This window comes from Monodelphis domestica, chromosome 5 (assembly GCF_027887165.1).
Source record: "Monodelphis domestica isolate mMonDom1 chromosome 5, mMonDom1.pri, whole genome shotgun sequence".
In the NCBI taxonomy this organism is placed as follows: Eukaryota; Metazoa; Chordata; class Mammalia; order Didelphimorphia; family Didelphidae; genus Monodelphis; species Monodelphis domestica.
This window is the reverse complement of record NC_077231.1, coordinates 135538064-135558684: the sequence shown is the minus strand read 5'-3', so window position 1 is coordinate 135558684 and position 20621 is coordinate 135538064. Positions and strand designations below refer to the sequence as shown.

At 35.0% G+C, this 20621-nt stretch overlaps 1 protein-coding gene across 7 annotated transcripts in view; it reads left to right on the top strand.

Moving 5' to 3' along the window:
* SOX5 (SRY-box transcription factor 5) overlaps nucleotides 1–20621 on the top strand; it is a 1300541-nt gene that overhangs the window by 138147 nt on the left and 1141773 nt on the right. For all 7 annotated transcript variants that reach the window (XM_056800784.1, XM_007503523.3, XM_056800783.1 and 4 more), the window contains one exon: nucleotides 18821–18889. The gene's annotated coding sequence lies outside the window, so the exon portion shown is untranslated. The remainder of the gene's footprint in view (nucleotides 1–18820; nucleotides 18890–20621) is intronic.

Here is a 20621-nt window from a genome sequence, read left to right as displayed (position 1 = left end):
AGCTTTGTGTTCAGTCATTTCAGTAGTGTTTTTTGTTTTGCTGAGACACTGGAGTAGTTTGACATTTATTTCTCCAGCTGACTTTACAGATGAGAAAACTAAGGCAATCAGGGATAAGTAACTTGCTTAGGGTCACACAGTGCGTGTCTGAAGCCAGATTTGAACTTGGGGAGATGTCTTTCTGACTCTAGGTCTAGCACTCTATCCACAATGCCATTAAGTAAACTGAGGCAGACAGAGCTACCCATATTTAAACTAAGGTCTTCCTAATTCCAAGCCCCATGCTTTATCCACTGCACCACCTAGCTGCCTTGGTTGTTGTTGTTTTAATCTTGTATGCCATTTTATTTTTTATTATTATTTTTATACAGTGAATCATTGTTCAAAACTCATTTCCATGTTATTCATATTTGTAGTAGAGTGATCTTTTAACATCAAAATCCCAATCATATCCCCATTGATTGATCATATGTTTTTATTCTGTGTTTCTATTCCCACAGTTCTTTCTCTAGCTGTGGATAGTGTTCTTTCTCCTAAGTTCCTCTGGATTGTCCTGGATCGTGAATCTACTGGTAGTAGAGAAGTCCATTACATTCGATTGTGCCACAGTGTATCAGTCTCTGTGTACAATGTTCTCCTGGTTCTGCTCCTCTAACTCTGTATCAATTCCTGAAGGTCGTTCTAGTCTCCATGGAATTCCTCCAGTTCATTATTCCTTTGAGCACAATAGTGTTCCATCAACAACATATACCACAATTTGTTCAGCCATTCCCCAGTTGAAGGGCATCCCCTCATTTTCCATTCTTTTGCCACCACAAAGAGCGCAGCTATGAATATTCTTGTACACGTCTTTTTCCTTATTATCTCTTTGGGGTTCAAACCCAGCAGTGGTACGGCTGGATCAAAGGGCAGGCTAGCTGCCTTGGTTGTAAGGAAATGTTGCTATCAATCAACCAACCAACATTTATTAAGTGCATGCTATATGTTAGGCATCTGGGAATTTAAAGATAAAATTGAAACATCCCCTGCACTTGTAGACATTATATTCTAATGGGGAGACATGTTCCATATGTGTATAAATATTGAATTATATGTATGAAATCAATATATGGTAATTTGAAGACGAGAATAATTGAAGGAAAATCTTCAAATTTCAGAAGGAAGTACTTGAACTGAGTCTTGAAGCAAACAAAGGTTTCTCAGAGGGAAAGGTGCAAAGGGGGTATATTCTCAGCATGAGGCTGGTGCAAAGGCACAAAAATGGAGATGCATCATCATGTGTGAGGAATGGCAAGCATGCCCGAATGGGAGAATATGTGTAGAGGAGTAATGAGTATAGAGATGTCTTAAGGGGCCAAATATGCCTGACTTCTTCTAGATTTAAATTTTCTTTTGGGGCTAAGAACCATGTTTCATACATTAAAAAATATTATATTGAATGTTAAAAATGTCTGGGCCAGTGTAAGGAATTCTTGATATGTCAACTATTTCCACTGACAGAGATCTGCAGTTTATCTGGTATTTGTGGTCTTAAGGGAGTAGTTCATTTCACCAAGAGTTTAGTGACACCTAATAGACATTCTATCATTCCCCACCTAATATACATGGTATGTAAGTTGCAGGACTTAAATCCATGACTCTCTAGTTCTATAGCAGCCCTATCTGTATCTACTATGCTAGCTTGCTTTGCATATAGGTATTTTATAGGTATTCTTGAACCTTCTTATTTAGCAACCAGTTTCAATAGACCCTTTTGGGTGTATCAATGAGTATGAAACTTGTCCATCTGAAGAAAATAAATAGTTCTGTTGTTTTCATGCCTCTAACATATTCTGGAATGTAATGTGACATTAAAGTTCTTCTGCACTTATTACAATGAATTTTATTTACTGATGACAGATTGGCATTGCATCATTCCATTGCCACAGAGCATTGTCAGACTACTTAGACTTATATTCAAGTTCCTCTATAATCCAGCTCCAATCTACCTTTATAACTTTGTTTTCTCCACATTCTTCTTTAGAACTTTAATTTTCAGCCAGACTATGTAACTTTTTGCTCCTCAAATTTATCATTGCTTTCTAGCCCCCATGATGGTGAGAGAGACAAGGAGACAGAATTCTATTTGCTCAGTTCTCTTTCCCTCTCTCTCACCTCCAGTATATCAGTTAAAACTGTGGCTATTCTCCAAAGTCTAACTCAAATGTCAACTTCTCCACAGAGTCTTCTCTGACACTATTAACTCACAAGCCATCAGAGATTTTTCCCTAGTCTGAGTTTATACCTTGTACTCACTCATTTTTTGTAATTATATTCTGATTTTTGTAATATTTTTCTATGTGCTATGATGACTATTGGATTACAAGCTGATTCAGGAAAGGAACTGTATCTTAATATTTTTGTATTTCCCATACCATGCCATAAAATTCTTTGAACTCTCCTGGGACATTCCTCTTAGACTTCACATAACTTCTTTTTCATCTCTCCCCCTATCTTTTTGTTTGTCACTTTTTCTGTCTCTATCTCTCTGTTTCTCTTTCTTCCTGTCTTTCTGTTTCTGTTTCTCTGTGTCTCTCTCTGTCTCTTTCTCTCTGTTTCTGTCTCTCACCATTCATCCATTCATTTTTTGACCTTTCTCTTATGTTCCTAGGTAATATCCCTCATGATATTTATGTATTTTGTTTCTTAAAACATTTTCTAAATTGATGGAATATAGGATCATAGATTTTGATCTAAAAGGCACATTACTTAGTCATTTCAGGCACATACAATTCTTCATGACCTCATTTGGGATTTTCTTGGTAAGATATTGGGGTGGTTGACCATTTCCTTCTCCAGATCATTTTACAGATAAGGAAACTGAGGTAAACATGGTTAAGTGACTTGCCCAGGGTCACACAGTGTCCATGGCTGGGTGGGAACTTAAGTCATTCAGACTCTTGGCTCAGATCTCTATCCATTGTACTACCTGGACACCTGGAAGGGATTCTAGAGATCATCAAGTCTAGCACTCTTAATTCTTATATATGAAGAAATTGAGTAGTGCAGTCATTTGCCATGGTTTACAAAGTTAACAAGTAGCAGATCCTGTAGTTTAATCTAGTTTATATGACTCAAAATATTTTTATTATTTTTCAGTGCCTAGATGGTGCATGGGCTAGGATATTAAAACAATCATTAGGGGAACCTCAGTCCAAAGACAAAATGACTTAAATTTTATAAAGCATCTTGCAGATCTTAAAGGACAACATTTATAATTGCTGTTGTTACTTTTTTCTCTTCCTTCTCCTCCTCTTTCCCCCTAAAACTGCACTGCTTAGGAAATACAAAATGTGTTTAATCTAAACTTTTTTTTTAACCTTTGGGAATTGGAAGTCAGGTCTCTAATGTTGCAGTAGTTCCTTTAGTCCATGAAAATCACAAAATAGCCATCCTTATACTAAGTTTCAATCCTCATTCTTTCGATAGCCCAGAGTCTGTTAGTGATTTTGATGGATGAGTCTTCTAGGAAAAATGTTAGTAATACCTGGCCAGCCACGATAGGGAAACCCTACATAATTAAATCTCATTTGTAAGGGGCCAGAAACAAGAATTGGATTGTGTAGAGCAGGAGAATCAAGCTACTAAAATGTGATAGGAAAGAGAAATGTTCCAGAAGCAAAAGAACAGTTTTCCAATGCGGCATCCCCAAGATCTCAAGGAGAAGCAAGATGCAAAATCTGAAGTCAGTCTATAGTTTTGTGAAACCAAATGTCTCAAAACAGAGTTTTGATACATTCCACACAATACAGGGTACCTGTATCTTTCTAAGCTCCAGTCTGTGATTTCCTGCCTTTGTTCTTGTGAGTGAGCTTTCTCTATGTAGCTTCTGGCTACTGCAGGTGATTCTCAGAAGGGAAACAGCTGTGGCCAAGAGGCAGTGAAAATGTTGTCTTTTTCAGATGGGGGTTATTTAACTAAACAGATCCTGCTTTATTTTTCACATACACATTCCTCTTCCCTCAACACTTGCAGTCATTCTTGGATGGCAAAGAAGGCATGTGTTTTAGGAATAGGCTTTTTTTAAAAGCTAGAACCCCCCCCTTGGAATTCTGGGATACTACTTGATAAATACTGGTCCATGGACTAATGCTACCGCACAATGTGATTGTCTTCTAAGGACTTAGGTGTTTCCAACTCATCTAGTCATAGTTGACACTGAAGTAGTATGTTTTTGCAACTATTGTACTAAGTACTAGAATGAGTGTTGAAAAAGCTGCCTCCTTGTTCATTCAAATCTGATTTCCTTGCAAAAGCAATGTAAGTCTCAATCTGTTGCATTTAGAATACACAAAAGCAATTGATTTAAGTCAATACTGATTATCACGTTGCCTGGTCTGCCATGAGATGTTATCCTTTCACCAGCCAGTCACTCTTAATATAATATGTCAGATAGCTTTAATATTATGATGATTCATTCTTGTTTTAGTACCTGAAATGGGTCCTGAACAAAATAGATGATTGATGTCATCAGTGAATACTATGGGTTTTTTTCTTTGTGTACAAGTAGGAATTATGTTGAGTTAAAATGTCTCTGGGCTGAAAGGAACCTGCTCAGGATGCTGAAATGCTCAAATGAGTTGGTTGTGACAGGAAATCAGTAGATGATTTTTAGAATATTCCATGGAAATGGAGATTCCATGGGGCATCTCCAAGAGCTGTCTGAAAGTACAGCCATAGTGGACATGTTTGTGGTTATTCTGTGTCCCACACAGTATAAGGAATCCAAGATAGAAAAAATAGAGCATAATTTCAAGAATTCAGATACTACTGTAAATAAGACCATATAAATATAACATGTTATGTGTTTTAAAAACAATATAGTTAGCATTTTAATATGTCCTTGTTTAACATATTTAACATTTTATAAGGAAGTCTTGGATATCAGAAGAGTGTATATAAGGAAAAATAAAGGAAGATTGACATCAAAACCTATTTATGCAGGAAGACAATTCTGCTTTCTTCTATAAATTAGTTAGGATTAATTTGATAAAGAAAAAATACAATGTAGATACTAAATCATTTAATTATCCTTCTTTTTTTAAGATCCAATTTTCAATGAATAACCATATCCTTTAACAAAAACTGTAGTGTAGTCATGAAGTTTTTTTTTACCCTTCTTTCTCAGTCGCTATTTTTGACTACTTATTTTGCCTGTAGCTGCATGTACTCAATTTTTCACACCTTGTTTAGACTTGTATGTTTACCATACCACCACTGTTTTAAGTTTCCGACCTCCCTAAATCCACAAAACACTTAAGAAAGGATTTCCATGTATTATATTTTGTTCAGAAAGCCTTATCTCAAGCTGACATATTTGCACATTTTATTTTTTAAAGGAATATACTTGTGAATTATACATTCACAATTCTGTTTTCATAGCCTGGGTTAGGATTTCTCTGTAAAATTCCATTAAATAAAATTTTCCTTAAAAAAGTTAACAATGCACAAAATGCTGATACAGTATTTTAACACACTTAATTATTTCTTTTTTTCATTGTTTATCATTGTTTTGCCAACCTTCCATATCATTACCCACAATGCTTTGTGTTGGTTTTTCTTTGAAAATTCCTTTCCTCTGAACTTACCATGAACTTCTGCCTGTAACATGTTGCCCCAGAATACCACAGACACTTACAAAAGGAATAAAAAAGTTTTTAATGGTGGAGATCTGTTGTAAAGCATACATGAAACAAAAGTCCAGGTGATTTCAATTTTTTTTTTTGTAAACTCAAGTATCTGCTTGAGGATCTAGGATTAAGAAGAAAGATAGTGTAATAGATATCAGATATGCTCAGATATGCTGCATAAGCAGTGTGTATGTAAGTAACATCCTTTGTTTTGTCTTGCTTTTTTTCTTTTTTAGTGATGGAGATTTAGCTAATGCTATAGGAGAATAGTGGTACAAGTTGTCTGATGGATAAGCAAGAGACAATGGGATTGTTTCAAGAGATGAAATGAGCTGAAGGAGAAGGAACACTCGCAACATTAGGGTCCATGCAGTGTAGATGATGGTAGAAGATTGTTTACCTGATGAGGAAGAACAAAAAGATGAATGAATGTTTCTGATTATGGAGATCTTCAGAATGTTTTGTCCTGGTAGTCCTCTTACCCACTTATATCAAGGAGTTACTGTTGTTTTGACACATAATAAAACTAATAACTAGAATTTTATAACATTTACTATGTGCCAGGCACTATGCTAAGTGTTTACAAATAGTCTCATTTGATCTTCACAATAGTCCTGTGACTTAGGTGCTATCATTATCCCTCTTTTACAAATGTAGAAACTGAGGCAAACAGTTATTAAATGACTTTCCCAGGGTCACATCACTTTTAAGTGTCTGGGTCAGATTTGAACTCAAGTCTTCCTTACTTCAAGCCCTGAGCTCTTTCCACTGTGCCACCAGCTATCCTAATAATAAATAGTTACGATGAAAGAGACACAGGACTTTGATTTCAGAGACCAGAATTCTGTTTACAGATAGAGAACTGATTAGCAGTATGACATGAGACAGAGCATTTTACTTGTCTAGACTCAGTCCTTTCACTGTTAAAATAAATGGGTTGAACTAGATTATCTTCAAGACCCCTTCCAACTTAAAAAATATGTGCTTTTATGATGTCGAAGTAGTATCTGCACCTGTCTAAAGATAAGAAATTATGGGTTAATGTGGGAAAGAAGTTCAGAAGTAAAAGCAAACGTATTATCCTTCCTTTCTTGCATGTTACGTAGGACTGCTCACTTTTTAAATAAAAGAAAGTAAGCAGGTGAATGTACAATTTAAAGTTAGATTTGTGATCTAAATTTGCTTTGGCCTTATATTCATGGTGTATGGCAAGAGATACTCTTAGTTTTTCTGCATCTATAAATTATATACAGCTTAAATAATCATACTTTTTAAAAATTGATTTCAAACATGTTCATGAGTCAGAAACTCTTGGAAATATGTAGGTAAGGATAGGGATTAGATCTGTGATTTCAGTGCAGTAAGGAACTAGAGGTGAGGATATTCTAACAACTCTGTGTAGCACCTTCATCCCTCATCCTTCTTTATCTTTCTGCAGCCTTTGACAATGTCTATCACCCTCTTCTCCTGGATATCCTCTTCCCTCTAGGTCTCTGTGACACTTGTCTTTCCTGGCTCTTGTCCTAAAGTGTGATCACTCCTCAGTCTCTTCTGCTGTCTCTTCATCCAGTTGACACCTGCTAAATGTGGGTATCCTCCAAGATTCTATCTTAGGTCTTCTCTTCTCCTTCTAAATGAATTCATTTAATGACTTCATCAGGTCTCATGGTTTCAATTATCTGTATGCTGATTATTTTCAAAATTACTTCCCAGCACTAACTTTTTTTCTAACGTTCAGACTCACATCTCTAACTCCCTCTTGGACATATCAAACTGGAATGTCCTGTAGACATCTTAAATTCTATATGTGCAAATTTGTTGCTGTTCAGTTGTTTTAGTTGCATCTGACATTTTGTGACTCTCTTTGGGATTTTCATGACAAAGATATTGGAGAAGTTTGTCATTTCCTTCTCCAGCATATTTTAAGATGAGAAAACTGATGCCAACAGGGTTAAGTCACCTGCCCAGGATCACACACTTATTGCCTATTACCTCTGACACTGAAAGGTGAATTGAGTTGATCAGAGTCACAGGTATAGGTGTCAGATGAAATTTGAACCCATGTCTTCATGACTTCAAGCCTACTTCTCTAATATTATATCACATTGAAAATACGTGTAGAAAGATACACATGCACATACATATATGTGTACATCTACATTGATATATGTATATATTTTAGCATAGAAATCAGTTCAGTCTAATAATATGATTAGAAATGTATATGACACACAAATATAAAAAATTACAACAGAACACTAAAAAATATAAAGAATCTCATTTGGTTATTTAAGATAAAGTCATTTTCTCCACATACTTTGGGCTTTGCAAATGTATTTTCCATCCCTACCCCTCTGCTGAACCAGTCTCTTTGTGATCTTATTGCCAAATTCAATTGTCTTTTTTCTGTCCTCATCAATAACTTTTCTGCAATTTTTTATGTTTGGGTTTTTTTTTACTTCATAGGAATTAATATCAGTTCTTATCATACCTGAGAAATTATAAATTCCTTGAGATAAAGGAGCAGGTCTTAGTCGTCTTTTTTAGCTAGTGTATAAACCAGTGCTTTACACATAGCAGGTGCTTAATATTTATTAAATGTTGGTTGAAACAATGCTAAAAACATCTTTGTTAATTTTATTTAACATACGATGTGTTTTATTATTGGGACGTTAATATTAAATTGTTGTTCTTTATATCCAGTGTAACAATATTGTATAGCTTAGAAATTCCATCTAATTTCTAATAAAATGTTCAGAAAATTCATAAACATTTTCTTGATTTTTTTATCTCCCCTTTTAAATCTCCTTTGCTCCTTTTTTCTCCTTGTGCCACACTGAGTGTTCTATAAAGTTTTGTACTCGGCCCTTTTCTGTCTCTGAGCTCAGTCATCTGCTTCCATGGCAACAATTAACATAACTCTATAGATTATTTAAACTATGTATCATCTTCTAAATCTTTCCATAGTTCTAGTCTTTAATTGCATATTATTTGCTGGCCATATCTCCATGGATGTCCCAAACTCCTCAAAATGCATGTGTCTAAAGTTGGACTCATTTAAATCCTCACACTTACATCTTTCCCTATTTTGGGGGGATACTGGGTATCCCTATCTCCTCCAGGCTAGGATGAAGTGCAGTAGCCACACAGCCTAGTTCCAATTCTGAATAGCATGGAAAGTTTGACATGTTCCATTTTTCCTGCATAAGATGGCTCACTCTTCCTTCAGTAACCTGGTGACTATCCTCCTGGGAACTCACCAATTTGTTGCCAGACTTCTTTCTGATACCCAATCAAATTTAACTCTACCCAGTTCAGAACTCTCAAATCAAGTGATGCACCAGCTTCAGTCTCTCCAGTAGCAGGGATGACGCCACACTTTACCCAGATTTCTATTGATAGCATGACTATTCTTCCAGTTATCCAAATTGAATCCTTTGGATCAACATTTACTCTTTACTCTCTCTCTCTTTCATTGTTGATCCCATGAATTTGTCAACTTCTATAGATTTTGCTTATTATGTTTATGACTATCATTATTAACAATAATCATTTGTGGCATTGACAGAACACTTTCAATTTAGTAAATCACTTTATGCACTTTATCTGACTATAATCTTATGTCAGTTAGGTTCTGAAGATATTATAGTCAGTTTACTTAAGCTAGCATTTCTGCCTTTTTATGCCAGTATCTTGGAGTTGGGCAGGATATCAGAAGTCCTTGATTTTAAACTGTACTTTAAAAACAATTTCCTCCACAACATAACTGGAGGTCTTCCAATCTATGCTTAAAGTTCAAAAGGAATGGGGAGTTCATTAACTCTTACACTTTTGAATAGTTTTCATTGTTTTGAGATTTTTCTTTACATTCAATCTAAATTTACTTTTAAATAATTTAAACTCATTTTACTTGCTGTGACTGATGTGACGAATGAGATTGTCTAATCTTTTCCTTACATTGCATGTTTGAAGATAGCTACCATGATTCTCACAAGTCTCCTCATTATCTTGCTAAATTTGCCCAATTTCTTCAACTTTTCTCATAGATCATTGTCTTGAGCCTTTTTTGCAATCCTAGCACCCCTCTAAATGTTCTCCATTTTCTCTTCCAATATCTTTTCAAGTCCTCTGAGTTTGACATCATCCTTAGAGCTAATGAGTATGCAATCTACGGTAGTATCCTAGTTGTTGATAAAAATGGTAAACAGCCCAGTACCAAACACATATCCCAGAATTATTCCACCAGAGATTTTCTTTCAAGGTGACATGGAATAATAATAACTTACTTTTAAGGTTTGATAATTCAACCAATTCTGAATTTACCTGATAATTAACTGCATTAGTATGCCTTTCACATTTTACAATTACCATGTTTTCCAAAAGAATGAGATGAGAAATGTTATCAAATGCTTTGCAAATATCAAGGTATATCATGACTATAACTTTCTTCTGGCCCCTCTCTAGTCACATCTCAAAAAAGCCAATGAAATTGATTTTGAATGACCTATTTCTTTTTTAAAATATATTTTTAATTAAGCTTTTTTCCACTTGCCCTCCTACATTAAAAAAAGCAAAAAATAAACACAAAACCAAAACCTTTTAAGCTAACATAGATAGTTAAGCCAAACAAATTCCCAAATTATCAAGGACAAAAATTATATCATATTAATCTAAGTTCATCTTTTCCATTTGGGGGCTAGCTACCATGCTTCATCATCATTCCCCTGGAGGGTCATTGCATTGAGTCTTCCAAAGATATTTGTCTTCATAATATTGTTATTGTGTAAATTGTTCTGTATGTTCTGAATCAGTTCATACAAATCTTAGGTTTCTTGATATTACATGTTTTTTTGTGAAACTGTGTCTGGTTTTAATGTCCAATGGTTTCTTTTAAAATCTTTATCTACAGATAGATCTACAGATCTCTTACCTTCTTTGAAAACTGGAAAAATATTTGCTATTCTGGAAAAATATTTGCTATTCTATAATCCTATGGTATCTGTTTTTTTGTTGTAAACTTAACAATCATTAATAATCTGAAATATTTCAAAATACAAAGATTAATTGAGTATTTTGTATGCCCTAGGATATTTCAGAAACTCAACAATCATGTCTACAGGTTCTTTGAATAGCTTATGTTGTGGACATGGTGATGAATCCATTAAGGGAAGATAGATACTTTTCTTCAGTTTCCTCTTTTCCCCGAGTTTCACCTACCTGTTTACCACCATTTTTATTCTGTAACTTCCAGGCCAAAAATCATTCTCATTTTCAAAGAAAAAGAATAAAATAAAAATTGAACATCTCTGCTTTCTCACTGATATTCTTTGATTATCCCATCCTCCTTAATTAATAGTCATATAGCTTCATTAATATTACTTTTCCTTTGAATATATTAAAATATCCCTTTATTTTCCTTGCTAACCTTTAAGCTTTTTTATATTTAACATGCCAGATACTATTTTCATAGGTCAGTGACATGAAGAATTCCTCACTCATTAACTACTTTTGCTTCCATATTTTGTCTCTTAAAAATCTAAGACAGTCAGCTCTCTGGGCATCCACACAAATCTCATTAGACAAATGCTTTTTATACATACTAAGTATTATTTCTTTATTTCTTAAATCCCATTCTTGAGAGCTTTTGGAGTGTCATTTTGCTGTGATATTTTAGGCCTGTGGAACATGACCTGTCCTTTCTTTGAATCCTTTGGAATTTTTTTTTCTAAAGCCCTTAGCTGCATTTAAAATTTTTCTTAGCTTTTCTCGTATACATTCTAATATTGTAATGATAATTTTAGTGGTTTGATTTAAATTCTAAATAAGTGGTCACCATGGGAAATTCCCAAATATGAAAATACCCAAGTCAGCTGGGGATTATGGAGATTTTAATTAATAAAAAGAGAAGGAATTAAGGGAAGGAGAGAGAGGGAGAGAAAAAGAGAGAGAGAGAGAGAATTAATTTAAACTGCTCTGGCTCAGGATGAGCCAAGCAGTAGTTAAAGGCCTAGGCCAAAGTGGCCTCCCTGAGCCTAAGGGAGAGTGAGTCAGTCTTATTACTCACCACAAGACCATCTCCAAACAAGCTCCAGTCCTCCACTGAATCTCCTGAACTCCATTTCTCCTGAACTGACTTTTTACCCTTCCTTTTAAAGAAAATTTTCTCTTTTGTCACTTCCCCTAAATTTTCACGTCTACCAATCACAGTAGACATTTTTTTTCCAGGACTGCCCATTCTTAGTTCTCATCTTCTTTGGTTCTCACCTTCTCTGGTTAGATTATATCTTCTGATTTCTTCACACCTCTTTGTTAAGCTTGCCTTTTGTAAGTTACTTGACCTTTTTGTGATTAAATTTAACCTTTACAGGTACTTAACACCTTTTTGTATTAGATCTAAAAATAGATCTATCTTAAGGTTCTAGCTTCACTATAAGGTATGAGTTAAGGACTTTCATTGTTCAATCAGGAGTTTGCAACTTTATCTTCCCCTAAGTCACTGTCTGAGTAGGGTGGAGTAATTTTAAAATTTCCTAATACATTCCTGATTCTTGTTAGACCAAGTATCTCCATTGTTACAATAAGGGAATAGCTAAATAAAATCTTCAAAAGTATAGTCTGAGTAGTTTTTAAGATTCACAAACCCCCCTGATGATCATTGGGAGCCTAGTCTCCCCATTGATCATTTAACACAATCATTTTGTAGTCCTAAACACTTCTAACCACAGATGTATACAATATTCAATTTTTTAAGAAGAAATTACAGTAATTATGGAGGAATAAAAAAGAAAGAAAGCAAAACCAATGTTTTGCTAGGCGCATTGACAGAAAGTCAAATTAGGGGCAGTCCCCTTGGCATAAATGTCTACATTTACAATAAGTATTCAATCAAACGTCAGTTCAATCAACCACACCCAAAGTTTGTTCTGGGTCTTCTTGATGTAGTGTGGCATCTTTCTGCAACAGTTCATTCTCTGGATTTAGGAGTTATCAAGCTTCTTCCTTGAAGATCTTTCTTGAACAAAAAATCAAAATCTTGAATTTTTATTAAAATACAATCCCCCCTTGAAGTGGGTGTTAAAAAACATCCAGTTCAGCTCAGGATGCAATGTTGAGTTATGAGGGTGTATGAGTCAATTATAAAAAAAAAGAGAAAAACAAAAAATAAGGAAGGAAAAAATGGAAAGAAAAAATACAAAATAGGCCCTTATTTGGGTTCAATAAATTTCTAACAAGCCCTTGTATAGGTCCAATTTAAAGTAATTTCTATCCCACAAGTCTGTGGGATAGAATGCAGAATGCAGTAACATGTCACATACCCATTTGCAGCCAAAACTACAGGAAATTGCCATACTATAAGAAGAAAGGAACTAGAATTCTATTTTGATAGGGAAGTGTCATTCCCTGGTCTGATTTTTTGTAATTCTCAGGGATATGAGGAGTCAGCATAATAGTCAAATTTTGTACTTGTATGAGTACTTCACAAAGAATGTAGATACAAGGAAGTCCTACGACTTAACTTATGTCAAGCATTGCAACATCGAGTCTCACACTAGTTTTTCCTGTGTGCTCTTTTGGCAATAATTCAGGTTAAGTCTATGCTCCTTGTTTTTATCCCATTTCCTGGAATCATACACAAACATTAATCACAGTCCCATAACATTTTATCAATAAATGGCAGGTTCCCACAGTTTAAAGCTTTTGGGTAGCATTGATATAGCAAGTATACATACATATATATATATATATATATATATATATACATATAATATTACTGCAGAAAAAATATTAATTGTATGTACCTTTAGTACAAGAAATGAGAAAAAAGGAAAACAAATCAAATATTCTAATCAAAATAAATGAAAAGCAATAAAAAATAAGGGAAAAAGAAAAAATCAAGAATTCAATGTGTTCTCGAAAAACAGCATCCACTTGATAATGGATTATTATCTCCAATACATGTGATAGGGTACAGTCAATCAGTCTCAACAGAAGATGCTCTCTTCACATGTAAGCAATGAATCCAAGAGTCCTTTTCTCCTACCTTTATAGATGTTGGAGTAGTTAACCATATTTGGAATGGTCCTTCCCAGGAAGGCTGAGTTGATCCAGTATGTTTGAAATTATTAACATATACTTTGTCTCCTGGGTTCAGGTCATGAAGTGAAAAGTCTAGTGGTCCAGCTTGTACTTCAGCTCCAGATTCATAAAGTTCATGCAGTTTGTGCTGTAATTCCTGTATATAGGAAGCAATAGTAGTATCTCCCCCTAATAGTAATGTATATGCAGGGGAGAAAGGTTTAACCTGTATATGTGGATGTCCAAAAAGCATCTCAAATGGTGAGATGTGTAGGTCTCCTCTAGGCCTGCTTCTAAGATAAAATAGGGCTAGAGGGAGAATTTCAGGCCATTTTAAATGTCTCAGTGCATAATTTTCCAATCATAGTTTTAAGTTCTTTGTTCATCCTCTCAACTTGGCCTGAGGTCTGGGGATGATATGGAACATGGAATTTGGGAGTTATACCTAAGCAAGAATATATTTGATTTAGGACAGAATCAATAAAATGACTTCCTCTATCTGAATCAATACGTGCTGGCAGGCCAATGCGAGGGATCATTTTTTTTTAAGTACCTTAGCAACAAAATCTGCTGTGGCTCAGGTCACAGGAAATGTTTCCGGCCATCTGGTTAGTAGATCTACTATGACTAGACAAAATTTATAAAGTCTAGCCTTTGGCATTGTTATGAAATCTATCTGTAGATGCTCAAAAGGTATGTAAGCCAGAGGATGCCCACCAAAGGCTTTGCCACGAAATGCATGTTGGTTATATGCTTGGCAGGTACAGAAGGCTGAACACACTTTATGGGCTATAGTAGTTATACCAGGGGCTATCCATACTCTCTTAACAGAGCCCACGATGCCCTGGGTACCAAATTGACCATTTTTATGAAGATATTGGCAAATTTGGTGATAGAAACTTCTAGGGAGCAGGAGTTTTCCTTCAGATGACACCCATACTCCATTCATCTGTTTTGCTTTGAATTTTTGTTTCCATTTTTCCACTTCCTTTTCATTATAGGAGAGTGATAAATTTAAGTCATCAGTGGTTGTTAATGTTAAAATTAATTCAGGCCCTTCTATGGTTGCCAGCTTTGCAGCAGCATTTGCTTAATCATTTCCTCTAGAGACAGGGTCAGTGCCACCTGTATGGGCAGAGCAATGAACTACAGCTAGGGTTTCAGGCAGCTGGAGAGCAGAAAGAACTTCATTAATAATTTCTGTATTAGCTATAGATTTTCAAGCTGAGGTTAAAATTCCTTTCTGGAGCCACTGCATTCCAACTGAGTGACAAATGCCAAAAGCATATCTAGAATTCGTATAAATTGTTGCCTTTTTTATCCTTGGCAATTATACAGGCATGTTTCAGAGCTATGAGTTCTGCCCCTTGAGTGCTTATGTTAGAGGGTAGTGAAGCTGACCACTCAGTGGCAAATTCTGAGACTATAGCAGCTCCAGTGTAGCATATGCCATCCCTCATAAAAGAGGAACCATCAGTAACTAAGACCAGGTCTGGATTGTCTAAGGGAGTGTCCAAGAGATTATCTCGAGGCTTTTCTGCCATGGACACTAGTGTTTCACAACTGTGTAATGGTTCTCCTGAAGTAGGTATATCTGGAAGCAAGGTGGCAGGGTTATGGGTTGTACAGTGTTTCAAGGTAATGTTTTCACTATTTAACAAGGTTATTTCATATCTTGTAATTCGCTGATCCGAGAATGCCTGTGTTCTATGCCTTAGCAACAATGCTTCTACCTCATGTGGGAACGTAATTGTTAATGAGCATCCCAATACTAGATCAACAGTTGGACAGAATAATAAGCAATTGGCCACTGAGAAGGCCCCAAAGTCTGAGTTAAAACACCTGAAGCTACTCCTCTTCACTCATGTACATACAAAGTAAATGGCTTATTGTAATCTGGGATGCCTAGAGTGGGGGCAGACAGGATAGCCTGTTTTGGATCTGATAGGTCTGACAAGTGTTCTGGCTCTAATTTGAGGGGTTCAGGGACTGAATCCTTTGTTAGTGTTATAAGTGATTTAGTAATTTCCCCATAGCAAGGAATCCATTGTCTTCAAAACCCTGTTGCTCCTAAAATTGCTCTCAACTGTTTCTTAGTAGTAGGAGTGCTTAAATTTTGAATATTTTAAATTCGTTTTGGAGAAATATAATGAGCACCCCCAGTCAGGATGAACCCCAAATATTCTACTTTAGGGAGACACCACTGAATTTTATCCCTCAAGATCTTATGTCCTCTTTTGTGCAATTCCAAAAGAAGGTGTTCGCTATCTTCCTGACATGTTTCTGCATCTATTGAAGCCAAGAGTAGATCATCCACTTATTTGATTATTTTACTATTTTTGGTCTCAGATCATGACTACATCATTCCTCTGTGATGAACTTGTTTTCTGTTTCTCAAGATCTTTGACAATTTTTTTTTGCTCAAGTCATTTAGATTTAAAATTGGAAGAGAACTTAAAGCCCATTTTATAGATGAAGAAGTTGAAGCACAGAAATATTAGTTAAATTGTACAGGGTCATACAGCTACTATTTCAGTGGGATTCAAACTCATTAATCTTTCAGTCAGTCAACAAACATTAAATGCTTACAATGTTAGACACTATGCAAAATATTGAATAGACAAAAAATAGCAAAAGGCAATCCTTGACCTCAAAGTGCTTACATTTAAATGGAGGATACAAGTAAAAATTTAGGTAAATACAATATATCTGTATCTATCTATATCTAGAAATATACATTTACACATACTTAAATACTTATATATATATACAGTACATAGAATTTAGATAGGTTTTTGTTTATTCTATTTGAATGTAATATATGCATATTATCTACTGTTAAAGAATATGTATATATATGTCTATATAATGTATATGTTTCTATTATCATCTGAGGAGCAAAAGTACCAGTACCAGAAACTGGTGGGAATGTGAAAGACTTCCAGCAGAAAGTGTAATTTGAGTTGCATCTTAAAGAAAACCAGTGAAACTAAGGTGAAGGTGAGGGGCAGAGCATTTCAGGCATGGGGAACAACCAGTGCAAAGGCAGAGAGATGGGAAATAGAGTAAAGTAATCAAAGCTGCTCAGCAGTTTATACTATAACACCAATATTCTAAAACATGAACACTTGAAGAGTTTTGTAAAATGCTGAAAAACAAAATAAACAGAATCAGAACAATTTGTATAATAATAACTACATTATAAAGATAGTTTTGAAAGCTGAAAGAACGATGATAACACAATGTTCATGAATGTTTCTAGAGGACTGATGATGAAGTTATCATTCTACTGACAGAGAAGTGACGGATTTAGGGTGAAGAATTTTATAGGTAATTAGGGACTTCATTTTGTTTGACTATGCCTCTTTGCTGTAAAATATACTTTTCCCTTTTGGATGAAGTCAAAGTTCATAGGAAGATACTTTAAAAAACTTATTTTAAATGTTGTTAATTAAAAAGTTTTAAAAATAGAGAAATTGGTGGGATTTGCTGCAGGGATGGAATGTTGCATGCCTTTTCAGATGAGATCACCATACTGTTAGTCTTGGTTAATTGTTTTATTTTGATATAGGGAGAGGACTCACAGAAAGAAGGTGATTTGGAAATGTCTGTAATATAAAATACATTAGTATGGCATTAAATAAAAGGAAATGGAATATCATGTTGGAGGAGTTTTTAAGTAAGCCAGGGTGTCTGAAACAGAGAGCACATGGAGAAGAATCAAGTTTGAGAGGGCTGAAAAGGTGGAAGAGGCCATTTGATGAAGATCTTTAAATATTATAGATGGTCCTGGGGGAAATAAGGAACAACTAGAGCTCATTGACTTTCATTTTAGAAAAATCACTTTGGCAGCTGAGTAGAAGATTGGTGTGAGAAGAGGCTGAGGGAGAAAGAATTGCAAGAGTCCAAGTGGGAGGGTCTAAAGGACTGGATAAGGTCTTATTTCATCCTAGTTTAGCCCTCCATTTACTCCATTAGAGGATCTATGTTATGATACAATGCCAATATTACTTCTCTTTCTGTCTCCAGTGATCTTTAGGCAAATGCTCCCCACAATATTTCACCAGTCTGTGGACTTCTTCATTTTGCTAAATCTTTTGTCAAATACAATTGTACTCTACCCTTTGCCTATCCTGTTCCTTTCAAATACATCATAAACTCTTCTAAAACTGTATTTCAGATAGTGGTCTTATTCTATTAAATCTAGCCTTGGTCATGGTTTTGAGATCACACTTTCTTTGCATTATCATTATATGTTTATTTGTTACCCATACTTTGTATATTTGATAAGCCATAGGTTTTGCCATTGGCTTCAATCTTTTGTTTTGTCTCATCAATTTCTGGGAATCTTTATTGTTCTACTCCCTGGATTATAGCAGCTTTTATTGGCATCTTTGCATGGTGAATAGTCAGACATTTATTTACCATCTCTCTTTTGCAATGTAGAAGCCCTTTGGTTTAAATACCAGCCTGTATTAGGTATGAGCTATCCATGGAAAATATTTTGATATTCATTTATTTTAATTCATGGTTCAGAAAGCCAAATCTTCCTCAAAGACAATCTTGTTATCCAGTCTCCCCAAATTTACCTTTGCCAATGTTCTTCTTGCCTATATTCATACATGTCTGGTAACTATAAAATAAATTTCTGAAAGCCAAAGTTTCATATGATTATTATTAAATCACCATTCCTATCAGAAGTATTGATTATATCCTTTGGTCACCTTTTATTGATTAAATTTGAACTTATTATAGTCAGCCCAATTGTATAGCCTATCAAGATCTTTTGGGATTCCGACTGATATCTAACATCCTAGCTAATTCTAGTTTTGTGTCATTGGCAAGTTTAATGAACATGCCTTCATGCCTATACCCCAATGTTAAACAGTGCAGAGTCATGTGTAGCACCCTGAAGTTTCTTAGGGACTTTCTCACAAGATGTCAAAGATCCATGGACTACAATTCTGAGCTTTACCGTTTGACTCCTTCCTCAAACAGGAGATGTAGAAAGGAGCATTTCTTGTTCCCTGACAATGTGGAGAATATTCTAACTACCCATTTACCTATTCTTCTAGGTTGAAACCATCCTGAACTTCGAAAATAGATAAGAGAAGACCTGGTCTTGGCAAAAATAAAATCACTGTGTAAGTTTTTTTGTTTTTAAATTTGAATTTTTAGTGTTTAATGGTTCCTTGCACATAAAAATTGTTTGATAAAAGAATTTAATTGGTGGGAATGTATCTTCTGTTGCTCTTAGAAGTAGCCTTTTCTTTGTTACTTAATCATCCAATGATTATTTGTTGAGCCCCTAACAAGTACAAAATAGAGTAAGTATGTGAAAGATGAAAATATAATCTTTGCCTTTAAGAAGCAGATAATCTAATAATAGTTCAGATTCTTATTGCATTCTATGGTTTGCAAAGCACAAACTGGTTGTGTTAAGTGTATTTTATCTGTATTTCACAGCTGAAAAAGCCAAAACTTAAAGAAATGAGGTGACTGCCCCAGAGTAATTCAGGTAGTGTTAGAACCAAGGCTTGAAATCAGGTTTTCTGACTCTGAAACTAATACTTTTCCCCATTAATCCAGTCTTATGTTGTATCCATAGAAATCCATAGAGATAAGAAATGAAAACTATAGCAATATTATATATATATATATATATATATATATATATATATATATGATACAAACAGCAAGAGGACTGCAGAAAAGGAGGAAATAATTGGGGGGGTTCAATTTATCAAAGAAGGCATTATCATAGGGTAGAATTTGAGCTAGACTTCTGAGGAAGATAAAACTTTGACACACTGGAGATGTAAGAGAGAGCATCAAATGCTGAGAGAAGGGACTTGGGCAAAGGGATATATGTAGAAAAATTCCATGTTTGTCATTGGAGCAGAAGTAGTCCAAATTGAGTGGCAAGATGGAGCATGACAAAGTCGTAAATGGTACTGAATAACCAACTAAAGAAATGAATACATCTTTGATCTTTTTAAGTAGAATCTTGTGATGAGAGTGATGCTTTCTGTTGCCAATGTGCATGGTGTTTTGGATAAAAAGAATAAAAGTCAGAAAAAACAATCAAGAATCTATTACAATTGTTTGGATGTGGATATTAAGGACCTAAAATAAGGAATCAATAGTGGAAATGAAAATAGAATTGAAAGGAAACACATTGTGAATTAAAAGTATTTTAGCTACTAGTGGCTTTTTAGATTTGCTGCATTTTCAAGAGGAAAAGCTAGGTGAGAAGGAGAATACAATCAGGGTTTGCTTTGAATTTTAGGTGATATGGGAGTATCACCATGATATGGGAGTATATTCGTTGGTACAATAAAGAGTATTTTTTTAAAATAAAAATAAAGAGACAGGGCTTTTTGTAAAGAAATGGAATTACAATATGTTTATGGATCATTTTATTAGTTCCTAGTAGTAGGTTCAAGTAGAGAGGATTTGTGCAGACGTCACCAGAGGGACAGGGATCTGATGAAGAGTGCTGCTCTGATTTTTATGCCTCTGGCTAAATAGGAGATTTAGTTTCCATTGCTGTGATTTTATTTTTGCCCCTAGCTCCTACCCACATGATGTTCCCTGCTTAAAAACAAACAAACAAAAAATCATACATTTCAATATATAGCCATTAATTACAGCATTACTTGCTTTAATCAAATTCTTAGAGTTTTAGCACTGCAAAATACCGAAATCACAGGAGACATCCCATTCTTAAGTGATTGCACATTCATTTTGAGTTGTTACCCATAACTTAGACATTCACAATATCATTCATTGCCTGCTTCATAAAGCGTGTGACTTTTAAATGTTTCAGTGGCCTGTTCAGCATTAATATTTGTTCAGCAAAAGTGACAGGAACAT